The following is a 16,874-nucleotide window of genomic DNA, read 5'->3' on the forward strand; positions in this document are numbered from 1 at the left end:
AATGCAAAGAAACATACACTACTTGTACGCATACTAACAAAAATTTGTCAAAAATGAACTACAGGAATTCAAGCTTAAGATGGGAGGAGGGTACAAAGGGAGAAAAATAAAGCTGGCCATTCACACCCGGTGGAGTCCTACATGGTAGAGAATATAAACTTAGATCCAGCTAGTTATCTTTCATATATAAAGAACCAGAAATGAAACACATCTGCAGAAAAGAAAGAGTTTAGGAGAGAAAACATCTATATTCTGTTGTTGAATCACCTACTGAAAACATACTTCAACCAACCGAGAGTTAAATTGACAGTAAGAAACTAAATATAGAAAAACAGTATGTAGAATGATGTTTAAATTTTACAACACCTGTCAGCAGGAGCCACACCCAACTTACCAAAATTATCTTAAGGAGAAAGATTTTAATAATCTATACCTATTAGAACTGGCCATGAATTGAATCTGTGATAAAATAATTACACATTGAAATACACAGTCTTTAATTTTTGTGCTTTGATTTGTGTATCTGTCTTTAAAAAGTACTTACATTGTGAATAAGCTTTATAGAAAATGTATTTATAAGTCCTTTAAATTTTATATCATCTGTGAAATTGATTAGCATGTCTCTGCTATCTTAATCTAAGTCTTTGATGATTGTTAAATGCTATAGTTCCAAGGTCAGAACTTTACGCCACTCAACTGGGCAATCATCTGCTAAATTAAGTCAAGTACTATTAATGCTCTGGGACCACTTTTAACCAATTGCAGATCTATTTAACTATAAACCACATTTTCCATCTTATTCACAAGATTACTAAGTAAGGCCATCAACTCTACTGCTAAAACCAAGATATACTATGTCTATAGAGTTATTCTAATTTGCCAGTAAAATAAGCCTATCAAAACCAAACAAAAACAAATTGAAAGAGGTTAGCCTAACCAAACATGATTTTTTTTCCTGGGGAATTGGTACTACCGCCTATGGATCTTTCCTAGATAGTCACAAATCTCCTTTCAAATAGATCATTTATAAATCTTTCCATGATTGCACATCAAATTCACTGGCCTATCAAAGAAAAAATTCAACTGTTTTCAAATATTTAACCATCACCAATAATCTGACACCATTCCCATTTTCAAATATTATGAACAGTGTACTTGCATATATTTCTGTAAGTTTCCAATGCCTTAGAATAATCATCCAACTGCATCTAGAAGCAAGATTTTAAAAGGCATCAAGGGAAAGATGAACTTTTTTATTTATGGAGGACCAACAGAGTGCCAACATCATGGTGGATTTCACAAAGTTTACTTGAACCTATATAGCATACCATAGAACTGGCAGGATTGTGTATATTTTGGAGGTGAGAAAGCTAAGGCTCTGATCCATAAAAGGACCACCTAAAATCATACAGAAAGCATGCCATCATGCTTAGCACAACATTTGAATTCAGTGATTTGTATATTGCAGCGGTGATTCTACTTTACGTTACCATCCATTAACACCACGCGTCAGTATTCCTTAAGTACTCACCTTCTCTTTCCTTGAGACACATTTTTAGTCAAAATTAGGGGTTAGAAATTCATTCTATCCAAACTTGACATCTGTTTGCTTCAGCAGGCTTCCCTAGTTGAAGCTAATTCTGTAACTCGGCCCTACCTGCAAGGACAGGATGTCCCTGTTTTGTTTACAACCCTGTGCACTACCTTTCAACTTTTGTACTTGTCTTGTAACCATCTGACTCCGGGAGAGCCCCTGGGCTATCCCTATCCCCTCCTCACTGGGATAATTTGTGATTAGAATACTACCATTTCATTGTTTAAAGACCTTCCCCTCTGAAACTTCCTATAGTCTGAGATAACAGCCAAGTTATGCCTAGCTCTTCCTCCTTTTTCATGTCTGTTACAATAAATTTCAGTAAGATAGTTTCTCTTCCTCCCAAACTTCCCATTTACTTGCATTATCAACAAATCATCTTCTTTTCATAGTAATTAAAACGAGAACAGCTCCACATGGTGTCGAATTTGCCATAAATATCTTGGTTGTTTTCCAAGATACTTGACCTCGCCTTGTTAGAAGACAGTCACTGAACACCAAAAACACCTGGGTTGGTTGGAAGATTAGTGGCCCCTTGGTCACTGAACACCAACAGCAATGATCACTTCATTTCAGCGACCTGTTTCCACTTCAGGGGATACTGGAGTTGGGGTGCCTTTGCACACTGGGTGGTCTCACTTCAAGTTGTCACTGTGTCCCTCTCTGTAGGTCTTGAGACAGCTTCTCTGACACCCCAAATGGCCTCCATCACACAGCACAAGCCCAATGAGGAGCTTGTTCTCAGCGGCAAATATTGTCCCTGGTTTCACCGGCAGCCCTATGCATGTTGCTTTCTCTCCACACCCATCCATTTTTTCCTCCAACCTTCAATGCTCATTTTTATTATTATTTATTTTCTTACTGACTCTAGGTTAACTGAGTCTGTCAAGTTCCCTTGTTTATTCATTCATGCATTCACCCCACCCTTACTAAATTCTAGTCTAGTGTCAAGTCCTTTGCTTACCATGGAGAATTCTAATATGAATGTGACACAGTTTCCACCCTCAAAGAGCTTGTGGTCTAATGAAGAGAAAAACATATAAACAAACAGTAAAATAATTCCATTTAATAAGTCCAAGGATAGAAACATGAAGAAAACAAATAAATAAAAGTTAAAATTGAATTTAAGAAGCTCTAGATAGAAGCTGCCATAGGAAAAAAAATAAGAAAACCATACAGGATAAACAAAACAAAACAAAACAAAACAAAAAGAAAAGAAAACAAAACTGCATCTTCAAAAATTCAACTCTTAAACTAGCTAAGTACAGGATGTATATTAAGATACCCACCAAGGCTTAGCCATTTGAGGCAGAACAGAACATGCATGTAGTTAAATAAAGGCAAAGCTGGAACGGTGGCCAAGGCCAAGTGAAGATGCTGTGATAAGGAAGCTGAATTTTAACCGGAAATGTATGCTGAACCACCGGAGATTTAAACACAAGGTTTTGATCAGAACTTATTTTACAAAGGTGTTTCTGTTGGCTATACAGGGAAAGGGTTGAAGAAGTAAAAAGAGGAGAGAAAAAGGAAAGTCAGAAGGCTATTGTAATAAGCTAAGAGGTCATCAGGACCTGGATAGGGTAGAGAGAATATAGAAGTGACAACCATTCGAGAGATTTAGGAGGTAGAATGGATATTATCTATTGACAGAGCAGACCCAGAGAATATGGAGCAGGTAGGTATTTAGAATGATCCCAGTTTCTGCTTAGTTAAAAATTATATTCGAGGAAAAGGAAGGTAGGATCAATAGGTGGAGCAGAGGAAAGTTTTAGTACAGTGAAACTATGGTGTATGCTGCTATAATGGTGGACACATATCATTATACATTTATCAGAATCTATGCAATGTACAACACAATGAACAAGCCCTTAAGTAAACCATGACATTCAGTTTATACTACTGTATCCGGGCTGGCTCATCAAATGGACCACACTAATGTAAAATGTTAGTAATAGGGGAAATTGTATAAAGGAACTCTCCATACTTCCCATTCAATTTTCCTATAAATTTGAAACTGTTCAAGAAAATGGTCTACTGTTAAAAAACAAAACAGAGGTACAGATCTGTGATTCAACAGTCTTGCACAATTCACAGCGCTCACCATAGCACATACCCTCCCCAATGTCTATCACCCAGCCACCCCATCCCTCCCACCCCCCACCACTCCAGCAACCCTCAGTTTGTTTCCTGAGATTTAGAATTCCTCATATCAGTGAGGTCACATGATACATGTCTTTCTGTGATTAACTTATTTCACTCATCAAAAAAAAAAAAAAAAAAAAATAGAAGGTGCAAGAAGTACCAACTTGAGACCTCCCAGGACCGTGGCATGGCACATTAGGTTAGCATTGAGGAGAGTCATTTCTTTTTTTTTTTTTTTTTAAGATTTTATTTATTTATTTGTCTCAGAGAGAGACAGAGAGTGTGTGAGCACAAGCAGGGGAAGCTGCAGGCAGAGAGAGAAGCAAGCTCCCCGCTGAGCAAGGAGCCTGATGGGGGACTCGATCTCAGGACCCTGGGATCATCAACTGAGCAGAGGGCAGCTGCTTAACTGACTGAGCCACCCAGGCGTCCTGAGGAGGGTCATCTCTTGAGCACAGTCTACAGAGTAAGTCTGGGGAAGCCCTGTCTCTACAATTCCTTAGGAACCCAGCATCTGCCTCAGAGGGCTGGACTCCATGCCTTTCAAGTTCTTTAACAACATGACACTTCAGCTGTAGATGGGAGGGGAGAGAACTGGGTGTACACCCCATTGCAGGAGTGGCACGATACATTTGCCCCCGATGAACCCAGCTCCTTTGAATCAGCTGATTTTTGCATTCATAAGCCTCAGCGTGAACACTGATTCTACAGCCAGTTTGTTTATATGGATGACTTAGCACAGCTATAAAGTCTGGAGGTTTTCAACTCATGAATCTCATGGTTCAAATGTGAAACAGTATGCAGACTGCAAACTGCATTTCACACAATTCTAATAGATCCATGAATACCAGAGCAAAGAGGAATAAGAAGGATGAAAAAAATTCAAAAGATGTGGAAAATCTCCAATTTGACCTTTAGAAAAAGGTGTTCTGTCAACACTTTGCCCAGCAGGGCATGTATGTATTCCTGACATAAGCATTTGTCCTCAAGATAAAAATAGAGAAAAATAAAAATGCCAAAGTCAACTCCTTCATTGAAGAGGTACAATATGCACATAAACACATAGTTACACAATGCGATAACTGCTAAAAAAGAAAAGTAAGTGGAGTCTATGAAGAGAAAAACAGAAAAGGGGGATTTAAATTGAGGTGTATCCAGGAAGGCCACTTGGAGGAGATGACATTTGAGCAGAAGCTAGAAGGATGAGTCAGAGTTGACCAGGTGAAAAAGCAGAGAAGAATGTTCCAAAAATATGAATTAGCTTAAGTGAAAGCCAAAGCACAAAAAAACCTGTGATCTTTGACGAGCGTACGGGAGCCAGGGAAGCAAGAACATTGAGAAACTATAGCAGATAAAGTTAGAGAGGGTATGCAGAATGCCCCTACAGCTTTGTAGAAAGTCATGAAATAAAGTAGTGTTGGTCTTCCAACTTGATTCTTCATCGAAATTCTTTCCCAATTCTAGATACTGTATGTGTGTGTATATGTTTGTGTGTGCATGCGCATGCACATGTGTGTGTATAAAGTCTGTTGGAATTTTGATGGTGGTTGCATTGAATCTATAGCTCAATTAGGAAGGCCTTCCATCTCCACATTACTGAGTATTCCAATCCCATCCATGAATATTGGACATCTGTCCCTTTATTTTTAGATCTTTAATTTTTCTCGGAAATATCTTCCACTAATTTTTCCACTAAGGATAGAATTCTTTCCCATCTTTTAAAAATCTATTCCTAAGAATTTTATGTTTTTGATGATATTGTATTTTTTTAATTTTGTTTGGCAGTTTTTAGTTGTTAGTATATAAAAATACAATTGATTTTTGTATGGTGACTTTGTTTCTTGCAAACTACAGATTTATTCATTAGATTTAATTTTGTTAGAAGACTTAGGATTTTCTACAAAGACTATCATGACATCAGAAAAGAAAGACAGGGTTACTTCTCCCTTTCAAGTCTGTATACTTTTTTTTTTAAGATTTTATTTATTTATTTGAGAGAAAGAGATAGCGAGAGAGAGCAGGAGGGGGGTGGGTAAAGGGAGAGGGAGAAACAGACTCCCCACTAAACAGGGAGTCCAACAGGGTTGGATCCCAGGGTCCCGGGATCATGACCTGAACCAAAGGCAGACACTTAACCAACTGAGCCACCCAGGCGCCCCAAGTCTGTACACTTTTTATTTGTTTTATTGCTTCTTGGTCAGGCAGGGACACACAACACAATGTTGGGAAGCACAGTAAAAATGTCATCATTAAGTATATCATTAGCAGTCAGTTCTCTAGCCTGTTATCAGGGTGTGGAAGTTTCCTTTTATTTACTTATTTTTAAATAATGAACAGGTGTTAAATTTTGTCAGAAGCTTTTCTGCATCATTTGAGATGATGATGGAATTTTTGTCCTTTACTTTGTTAATGTGGTGAATCACATTGATTGGTTCTCAAATACTGAAACAAAACTGTATCCCAGGAAAAAAACTTCACTTGAATATAACTTTTTCTGTTTATACATTGCTGGATTCAATCTGCAACTCTTTTGTTGAGGGTGCTTCCATCTAAGTTCATGGGGGATACTGGCCAATAATTTTCCTTTCTTGTCATAGCTTTTTCAGCTTTTGGTAGCAGAGTTACAGCAGTATCATTAAATGAATTTAAAAACATTTTCCCCTCTTTTATTTTCTGAAAGAGATTACAATTAGTCTCAGTTCTTTGAATGTTGGCTAGATCTCACCAGTGAAGCCATCTGGGCTTGGAATTTCATTTGAGGCTTACAAATCCAATATCTTTAATATATAGATATTCAGATTGCTATCTCTTTTCAAATCAGTTTCTGTAAGTTGTGGTTTTAAAAAACTATATCCATATTCATCTAAACATCTATGTTTAGATGTTTATCCATTAAACATCTATGTTTAATTTATTGGCATAAAGTTGTTAAACTTTCAAAATATTGTCTTATTATCCTTTTAATGTCCAAAAGATCTAAAGTAAAAGCCCCACTTTCATTCCTGATATTGACAATTTTAGTTTTCTTTCATTTATTTTTATTTTTTAATTTATTTTTCTTGATTAGTCTTGCTTGGGTTTTTTTTTTTTTAAGATTTTATTTATTTATTTGGGAGAGAGAATGAGATAGAGAGAGCATGAGAAGGGGGAGGGTCAGAGGGAGAAACAACTCCCCGCTGAGCAGGGAGCCTGATGTGGGACTCGATCCTGGGACTCCAGGATCATGACCTGAGCTGAAGGCAGCCGCTTAACCAACTAAGCCACCCAGGCGCCCAGTCTTGCTTGGGGTTTACCAACATATTAAATTTATCAAAACACCAACTTTTGCCTTTTCTAGTTTTCTATATTATCATACATATTCTATCTCTTTCTTTAAAATTACTTTGAGTTTAGCTTATTCTTACTTTTCTATCTTTTTAAAGGGGGAACTAAGAATCATGAATTTAAGCATTCTTTTGCTCCTTAAAAGGCATTTAAAACCATAAACTTTCCTTTAAGCACTATTTGAGCAGCATTACACAAATTTTGATATGTTTTGTTTTCATTACTTAGTTAGAAATATTTTTTAATATTTCTTTTGTGACGTTTTTTCTTTGACCCACAGGTTTAGAACTGTTATTTAAATTTCACTGGGGATTTTCTAGATTGTTTTTATTCCTTTCTAATTTAACTTAATTATACTGATAGAATATACTCTGTAAGATTTTACTTTTTTGAAACTGATTGAGATTTAACTTTATGGCCCAAGAAATTATCTGTCTTGGTGGATGTTCCCTGGATAGTTGAAAGAAATGTGTATTCTGCAATTGTTGGGTGTAGTGTTCTATAAATGTCAACCATATCAAGTTGGTTGATAGTGTTGTTCAGATCTTCTACAGCCTTATTGGTCATTTGTTTACTTGAGAGGTCAATTTCTAATGGAATGAAGTTAAAATTTGAACTATTTTAGATTTTTCTGTTTCTCCCATTAGATTTGTCAAATTTTACCTCATAAACTTTGATGCTTCCTTATTAGGTGCATACATATTTATAATTATTTTTCTGGTGAAATTGCTCCTTTTATCATCATATAATATCCCTCTTTATCCCTTGTAATAGGGAATGGTACACAGTTGACCCTTGAACAACATAGGTTTGAACTGTGTGGGTCCACTTATCTGTGGATTTTTTTTGAATAAATACAGTACAGTACTGTAAATATATTTTCTCTTCCTTATGATTTTCTTATAACATCATCTTTTCTCTAGCTTACTTTATTGTAATAATATGATATATAATACACATAAGATACAAAATATGTGTTAATTGACTAAGTTATCAGTAAGGCTTCTGGTCAACAATAGGCTATTAGTAGTTAAGATTTTGGGGAGTCAAAAGTTACATGCAAATTTTTGGCTGTGCAGAGGTCAATACCCTCAACCCCCACATTGGTCAAGGGTCAACTATGAAGTCTACTTTAATATTGAGATGGCCTCACCAACTTTTTTTTTTTTTAAGATTTTATTTATTTATTTGACAGAGAGAGATACAGCGAGAGAGGGAACACAAGCAGGGGGAGTGTAAGAGGGAGAAGCAGGCTTCCCACCAAGCAGGGAGCCCAATGCAGGGCTCGATCCCAGGACCCTGGGATCATGAGGGTCCTGAGCCGAAGGCAGACACTTAACGACTGAGCCACCCAGGCGTCCCAGCCTCACCAACTTTCTTATGCTCACTGTTTGCATGGCCTATCTCTTCCCTTCCCTTTCATTCTACCTGTGCCTTTAAAATGCTTGTAGAGAGCTATTTTTTCCCCCAAGTTTTATAGGGGAAATATATATATATGGAAGGTTTAGTCAGATACCTGCTACTCCATCATGGCATGTAGAGGAAGTCCCACATTCTTTTTTATGAGTGCCATTAATACACATCACCATCCTTTTCCAGTTTGCGGTACCCCAAAGGCAGGAATTGATGTGTAGCTCTGTTAAAATGTATTTGTTAGATGCAGCCAATCACTTTAGCCTATTAGAATTTTATAGATCATTTTTTTTCTAATTAAGGGCAATGCCTTCCAAACTTTAATGTAAATAGAAATCACTTGGAGACTTAGATACAAATTTTGAATCAGGAGATCTGAGATGAGACCCGGTCTGTGGAACATGGTTTGAATAGCAAAAATGTATAGGAATTGCTAACTCGCAAAGAGTCATTCAGGTCTTCTATGTCACAGGTTACCAATTGGAATAACATGAGGGTGGAAGGTGGGTATATGAGAGTGTGAAACCAGCAGATGTAAAAAACAAAAACGAAAACAAAAACAGAACAGATGGTGGGACCAGAGACAACCAGAAGAGTGCCACCACCAAAGTCATGCAAATTTGAATATTTAAAACACCATGCTGCCAAATTAAAAACAAACAAACAAATAAACAGCTTGAGAGGTAAACTCACATCATATCCAACTGTTTATGATTCTTGTTCAATGTCTTTAACCATACATTAATTTTAAAAATGGAAACTTCACATCTAATTTAACAATAATCCACGTGTAAACAACCTTAAGTTCACTCTGCAAACAGCAATTGGTCCACCTTGGGTTTGACCATGACTTCTTAGATACAACACCAAAAACATGACCAATAAAAGAAAAACTGATAAGTTGGCTTCATTTGGCCTAACTGATAACTAGCCCTGCCCTTCATGTTTTTCCTCATTTTATCAACAAATACATCTTAAAATTGAGATAGATCTTAATAAAGCCCATATATATTTTCTCTTTCTCTATATTTTTAAATATAAATAACTTACTAATATACAAATAAATACATATTTATAATTACATATAAATAATATAACAAAATAATAGTATAGGTATAATTTATAAATATATATTTAATTGTTTATCTATCATCATGCTTTCACTTATTAATGTCATTTAAAGTTCCTCCATGTCTTTCCATAGCTTGATAGCTCATTTATTTTTAGTACTGAATAATATTCCATTGAGTGGATGTACCTGAGTTTATACATTCACCTCTTGCTTCCACATTTTGGTAATTACAAGTAAAGCTGTCAGAAAAATTCATGTGCAAGTTTTTGTGTAGTTAGGTGACTTCAGTTCATTTGGGTAAATACCACAGAGTGTGACTGCTGGATCATATGATAAAGGTAGGGTTAGTTAGAAAATGTCAAACTTTTTTCTAAAGTGGCCATTTTGCATTCCTACAAACAACGGAAGAGAGTTCTTGCTCCACATCCTCACCAGTATTTGGTGCTGTCAGTGTTTTGAATTGTGGCCATCCTAACTTAGTGGTATCTCATTGTTATTTCGTTTTTCAGTTCTCTGTGATACATGATACTAGGCATCTTTTCATATGGCTGTTTGCCATATGCAAATCTTCTGGGTGAGATGCCTGTTCAGATCTTTTGCCTGTTTTTTAAATGGGTTATTTGTTCTCTTATTGTTCAATTTTAAAGGTTCTTTATATATTTTAGATACTAACCTTTTATTTGATATGCATTTTGCCAAGATTTTCTTCCAATCTCTGACTGGTCTTCTCATTCTCTTACCAGTATCTTTGTCACAAAGTTTTAAATTTTAATGAAGCCCAACATCAATTTTTCTTTGATTGTGCTTTTGGTGTTGTAGCTAAGAAGTCATCAACATGTCCAAGGTAATCTAGAGTTTCAGTTTATCATAACATGGCAAATAATGATAGAAATACTTATAATAAAAAGCTCACAGCAAGTTTGTGTGAATAAAGGTCATTTTTTTTAAAATCAAGAAGATAAGAGGGAAAATCATCTTGGGGTAAATTAGATTGCTGGTGTGTTCAATCCTTTTATTTTCCCTTCTGAAATTGTATGAATGTGTGGACACAAGACAAAGCTCTTAGAGATTGCCTATCTTTCCCTAGTTTAGCACAAGAATTTATCTATAGGAAGCATTTGCTCCTTATAGTTTACAAATTTGATGTTTCCAAATTCAATGGAAAGATAAACATCTTAAATATCATGATGAGGCCATTTAGAGAAACCTCCCCATTTTACAGACAGAGAAATTAAGAATGAGAAAGGACAAGTGACTAATGTCATCCAGCCAGCTGGTGACATTACCAAAACAGAGTTGTCTGTTTCCTAAACTATTATCTTCTTGCTCACATCTCCCAGTCATTCTGCTTTTCCTTAATCCAAGACTCCAAATCTCAGAGCTATTATTTTGACTAACAAGGTCTTTGTCGACAACAATTATGTCTAGATTTATATGGTCCTTTCTATGTGCCAGGTAAATGTTTTAAACTCTAACATATGTTTGTTAATTTCCCTCAACAGTCCTACAAGATAGATGCTATTCTTACTCCTACATATAGATGAGAAAAGTGAAGCACACAGAGATTAGGTAAATTGCCCAAGATCACATGGTAAGTGGGAGAGAGGATTTGAACCTTGGCAATCAAGCTTCAGTGTCTATGCCCCTTACAACTGCACTGTTATATCTCTTATGAGATATAAGATGCCACTGTGCTTCTGCCTGCCAACATGAGCCTCTAGGCCAAATGCTATCCTTCTGAATGTGATCCCTCTGAATTCTATTTGCCTAGAACTTTTAACCAAAGCATTTCCTAAAGACAGGGCATTGATCGTTGTAGTGCCAAACCACCTGCCAATGCTACCTTTTTTCAAATGACTCTGCTTTCATCATGATAACAGGTAAAGATTTTTTGTAATTGTAATGGAGATAAAAGTAATTATATTTTGAGACATGTTTAGTGAACTAAAAGTAAGATATGCCCCCTTCCCTGAATGGACCTCATACCCACTCCAAACAACCACCCAATTAAAAATGGGCAATCGACTTAAATAGACATTTCTCCAAAGAAGATATGCAAATGGCCATAAACACATGAAAAGATGCTCAACATCACTAATTATTAGGGAAATACCAATCAAAACCAAAATGAGATACCACTTCACACCATTAGGATAGCTATTATGAAAACAAAAACAAAGGCGAAATAAGTGTGGGTGAGGACATAAAGGAACTGGAATCCTTGTGAGTTGCTGGTGGGAATGTAAAATGGTGGAACTGCTGTAGAATATGATAAAGTAGTTCCTAATAAAACATTAAACATAGAATTACCGTATGATCCAGCAATTCCATTTTTTAGTATATACCCAAGAGTAGTGAAAGCAGGGACTTGAACATATATCTGTACACTCATGTTTATAGCAGCATGATTAAATAGCCAAAGGATGGAAGCCACACAAGTGTCTCTCAACAGATGAATAGTATAAACAAAATGTGGTACATACATACAATGGAATGTTATTTAGCTTTAAAAAGGAAGGAAATTCTGACAGATGCTACAACATGGATGAAACTTTAAGACAGGCTAAGTGAAATAAGCCAGTCATAAAAGGACAGAAACTATACTATTTCACTAATATAAAGTACCTAGAGTAGTCAAACTTATAGAGACAGAGAACAGAACAGTGGTTTCCAGAGTCTGGGGAAGTGGGGAATGGGGAGTTAGTTTCAGTTTTGCAATATGAAGTGTTCTAGAGATGGATGGTGGTGATATTTATAGAACAATGTGAATGTACTTAATGACATTAAACTGAACACTTAAAAATGATTAAAATGTTATGTATATTTTATCACAACTTAAAAATTAAAGTTAAAAAATATAAACATGTATCTTAATAATATATTCTAATATCTAAAGTTGTTTTAAAACAAGTTGTGAAGTTTATTCATTAAGTAAAAAACAAGAAAAAATAACAATTTAAAAATTAAATATAGAAGACTATCCATTGAATAAATTGGGAAAAAATTTTAATTACTTCCTAAAAAGTAAGGGATCAGACAGCTTCAAAAGGGAGTTCTTGGGGCAGAGGTGGAGAGGAACAGAGTGACCCAGGAGAAACATGTTTTTATATTATTAAAATAAAGTTGGCATTAATCCAAATTAGATTGTTATAAATTAAGATGTTAATTGACATGCCTAGGGCAACCACTAAAAATATAACTCAAAAATATATATAGTAAAAGTAGCAACAGGGGAATTAAAATGGTATACAGAATATATCTATTTAACACACAAAAAAAGCAGTAATGGAGGAAATGAGGAACAAAAGAGGTGTAAGACATAAAGAGAACAAACAACATGGCAGAAGTGAGTTCCTCCTTATCACTAATTACATTAGATATAAATGGATTAAACTCTCCAATTAAAACAGAGATTGGTAGAACAGATTAAAAAACATAATTGTACTATATGTTATATGGAAGTTACTCACTTTAGATTCCAAGACAAATAGATTGAAAATTAAAGAATAAAAAAATATTTTGTGCAAACAATAACCAAAAGAGAACTGGAGGAATATACTAGTACCAGTTAAGGGAAGTTTTTATAAGAGACAAAGAAGGATATTATATAATGATAAAAGGGTCATTTGGTAAGAATATAAAACAATTACAATTAGAAACATATATACACCTGAAGTCCCAAAATATATGAATCAAAATTGATAAAATTGAAGGGAGAAATTGGCACTTCTGAAAAAATGGTTGGAGATTTAATATCCCACATTCAATAATTGATAAACAACAACAACAGAAGATCAGCAAGTAAATGGAAAACATGAATAACACTGTAAACCAACTAGACTTGAAAAAGAAATAGATAATATGAATTGCCCTATAGCTATGAAAATTTTAATTATTAATTTAAAAGCTCCAAGAATATGAAATCTTCTAGATGGTTTTCCTGGAGAACTATACCCACATTTAAAGATGAATTAACATCAACTTTATATAATCTCTCCCAGAGAATAGAAGATGAGCAAAGACTTTCTAAATCATTTTATGAAGGCAGTGTTACCCTGAAACCAAAACTAGACAGAAACAGCACAATAAATAGAAGTGTAAACCAATATTTCTCATAAATTTAGATGCAAAAATCCTCAACCAGAATATCAACAAACAGAATCCAAAATATATGAAAAGAATCATAGATCATGACCAGGTGAGATTCATTCAAGGTACACAGCATTTGAAAAACAATCAGTGTAGGGCGCCTGGGTGGCTCAGTTGGTTAAGCGACTGCCTTCGGCTCAGGTCATGATCCTGGAGTCCCGGGATCGAGTCCCATATCAGGCTCCTTGCTCGGCAGGGAGTCTGCTTCTCCCTCTGACCCTCCTCCCTCTCATGCTCTCTGTCTCTCATTCTCTCTCTCGCAAATAAATAAAATCTTAAAAAAAAAAAAAAGAAAAAGAAAAACAATCAGTGTAATCAATCATATTAGTAAGCTAAAGAAGAAAAATCATATGGTCATGTCAAGCAATGCAAAAAAAAAAGCATTTGAGAAATCCAATACCTATTCATGATAAATAATTTCAGCAAGTTATGATCTATTGGTTTAATGCAATTTCAACTATAATTAATGCAATTCCTATCAAAACCATGGAAAAGTTTTTTATAAACAGACAGGCTTATTCTAAAATTTATGTGAAAAGGTGCAGGCCCTAGAATAGTTAAAACAATCTGAACAAAGAAAAATAAAATTGGAAGAATCACTCTGCCCAGTATTAAGGTTTACTCTGCAGCTATAGTAATCAAGACAGTGTGGTATGGGCAAAGGTATAGGCACACAGATCAATGGAACTGAATGGAAAACTCAGAAATGGACCCACCCGTGCCCAACTGATTCCTGACAAATTGCAAAAGCAATTCAATGAAGGAAAGATAACCTTTTTAGTAAATGATGCTAAAGCAACTGAACATCCATAGACAAAACCATATATATAATTATTATAATTATATATCTAAAACTCACTTAAACCTCATACCTTATACAAAAATTAACTCAAAATTGACTATAGACCAAAATGTAAAATGTAAAATTACAACACTGTTAGGAAAAACACACAAAAAAACAGGAGATTATCTTCATGGTCTAGGATTAGGCAAGAGTTCGACTTGACACCAAAGGTATGATTCACAAAAGAGTAAACTTATAAATTGGACTTCACAGGAATTAAAAAATTTTCTCTGTGAAAGACCTTGTTAAGAGGTTGAAAAGAGAAAGTACAGAGTTGGGAAAATATTTACAAACATGTCTGACAAAGAACTAGTATCTAAAATATACAAAGAACTTTCAAAACATAAGAGTAATAGTCAAACAATCCAGTTAGAAAATGGGCAAGGGGTGCCTGGGTGGCTCAGTCAGCTAAGCATCCCACTCTTGATTTCAGGTCAGGTCATGATCTCAGGGTCACGAGATCAAGCCCCAAGTCAGCCTCCATGCTAAGGTGGAGCCTGATTAGAATTTTCTCTCACCCTCTCCCTCTGCCCTTCCCCCCCTGCTTGAGTATGGGTGTGTGCTCTCTCTCTCTAAAAAAAAAAAAGAAAGAAAGAAAAAGAAAATGGGTAAAATATATAAATGGATATTTCACCAAAGAGGTTACTATATAGATAGCAATAAGCACATGAGAAAGTGTTCAACACAATTACTCATTAGGGAAACACAAATTAAAACCAGAATGAGCTATCACTCCATGCCTATCAGAATGGTAAAATAAAAAAAAAATAGTGAAAAAACTATATGCTGGCAAAGATGCAAAGAAACTGGATCATTCCCACATCACTAGTAGTAATATAAAATGGCAGAGTCACTCTAGAATACAGTTTGGTAGTTTCTTATAAAGCATATTTTCTTATAAAACACACAATTACCACATGACCCAGCAATTGCACTGTTGGATATGTATCATAAACAAATGAAAACTTGTGTTCACACCAGAACCTACACATAAATATTCAATAGTGGTTTTATTCATAATTGCATAAAAGTGGAAACAACCCAGCTGTCCTTCAGTATGTGAACTGTTAAACAAGCTGTGGTACATGGGATACCACGAAGCAGCAAAAAGCAATGAATTATTGATTTACACACCAACCTGGATGAATCTCCTGAGAATTATGCTAAATGAAAAAGGCAACCAAAAAGCTATGATTTTGTTTATATAACATATTTAAAATGACAACATTTTAAAGATTTTATTTACTTACTTATTTTAGAGAGAGAGAGAGAGAGAGAGAATGAGTGAGCAGGGGGTTGGAGCAGAGGGAGAGGGACAAGCAGACTCAGTGCTGAGCACGAGCCCGAAGTAGGGCTCCATCCCAGGACTCTGACATCATGAACTGAGCCAAAATCAAGAGTTGGACGCTTAACTGACTGAGCCACCCAGGTGCCCTGAAATGACATTTTAGAAATGGAGAACACATTAGTGGTCACCAGGGGTTAAGAACAAGACTAGAGGGGAAGAAGCAGTGTGTGGATATAAGAGGAAACCACACAGAAGAGATGTGTGTGGTTATAAGAGGAAAACACAAGGTATCCTTGCAGGAATAAAATTCTTTAGCATCTTTACTATGGTGGTAAATACACAAACCTACACATGGGATAAGATTGCGTAGAACCAAATGCACACATACACACATGCACAGAGAAATGAGTACAAGAGGAGAAATCTGAGTAGAATCAGTCAACTGTATTAACGTCAATACCCTGGTTGTGATAAGATACTATAGTTTTGCAAAATGTTACCATTGGGGGAAACCAGTTAAAGGATATTATGAGATCTCACTGCATTATTTCTTATAACTACATGTGAATCTATAATTATCTCAATAAAAATGCCAACTAAAAATTAAACTGGATAACATCATACTAAATTTTGAATCCTGGCCAGAGTCCGGACTCTTTTAAATAGGCAGTTGGGAGCCATAGAAGCTGGTTAAGTATGGATGACCAGTTAGGGCTGTAGATCGAAAGAATCCATGTAATGATAGTGAGTATGATGAATTAAAGGAGAAATTATACAACAGTATAATCAGGGATCAAGTGAGAGGTGATATTGAAGCTGATATTGCACCCGAGAAAATGCAGACTAGCTCTGTGCCTTTGGTCACTTCAGTAACCACATTTCTAATACCCCTTCACTTTGCCCAAGTTCACTTGCAATTTACATAGTGTATGGAAATCTGCTCCTAAAACAAAGGCATTCCCAAGTTTTTTCACTATGTTGAACAAATTCTTTCATGCCATATTTTTAACACTTTGGTAAAACAAAGAAATGTTTTTATTCCCTGGCT

The 16,874-nt window shown here is 35.5% G+C and overlaps 1 protein-coding gene across 1 annotated transcript in view; it reads right to left on the minus strand.

Moving 5' to 3' along the window:
* The window catches only part of GRID1 (glutamate ionotropic receptor delta type subunit 1), a 697,236-nt gene that overhangs the window by 89,876 nt on the left and 590,486 nt on the right, over nucleotides 1–16,874 (minus strand). The window lies entirely within an intron of this gene.

Source organism: Neomonachus schauinslandi, chromosome 6, assembly GCF_002201575.2.
Source record: "Neomonachus schauinslandi chromosome 6, ASM220157v2, whole genome shotgun sequence".
Lineage (NCBI taxonomy): Eukaryota > Metazoa > Chordata > Mammalia > Carnivora > Phocidae > Neomonachus > Neomonachus schauinslandi.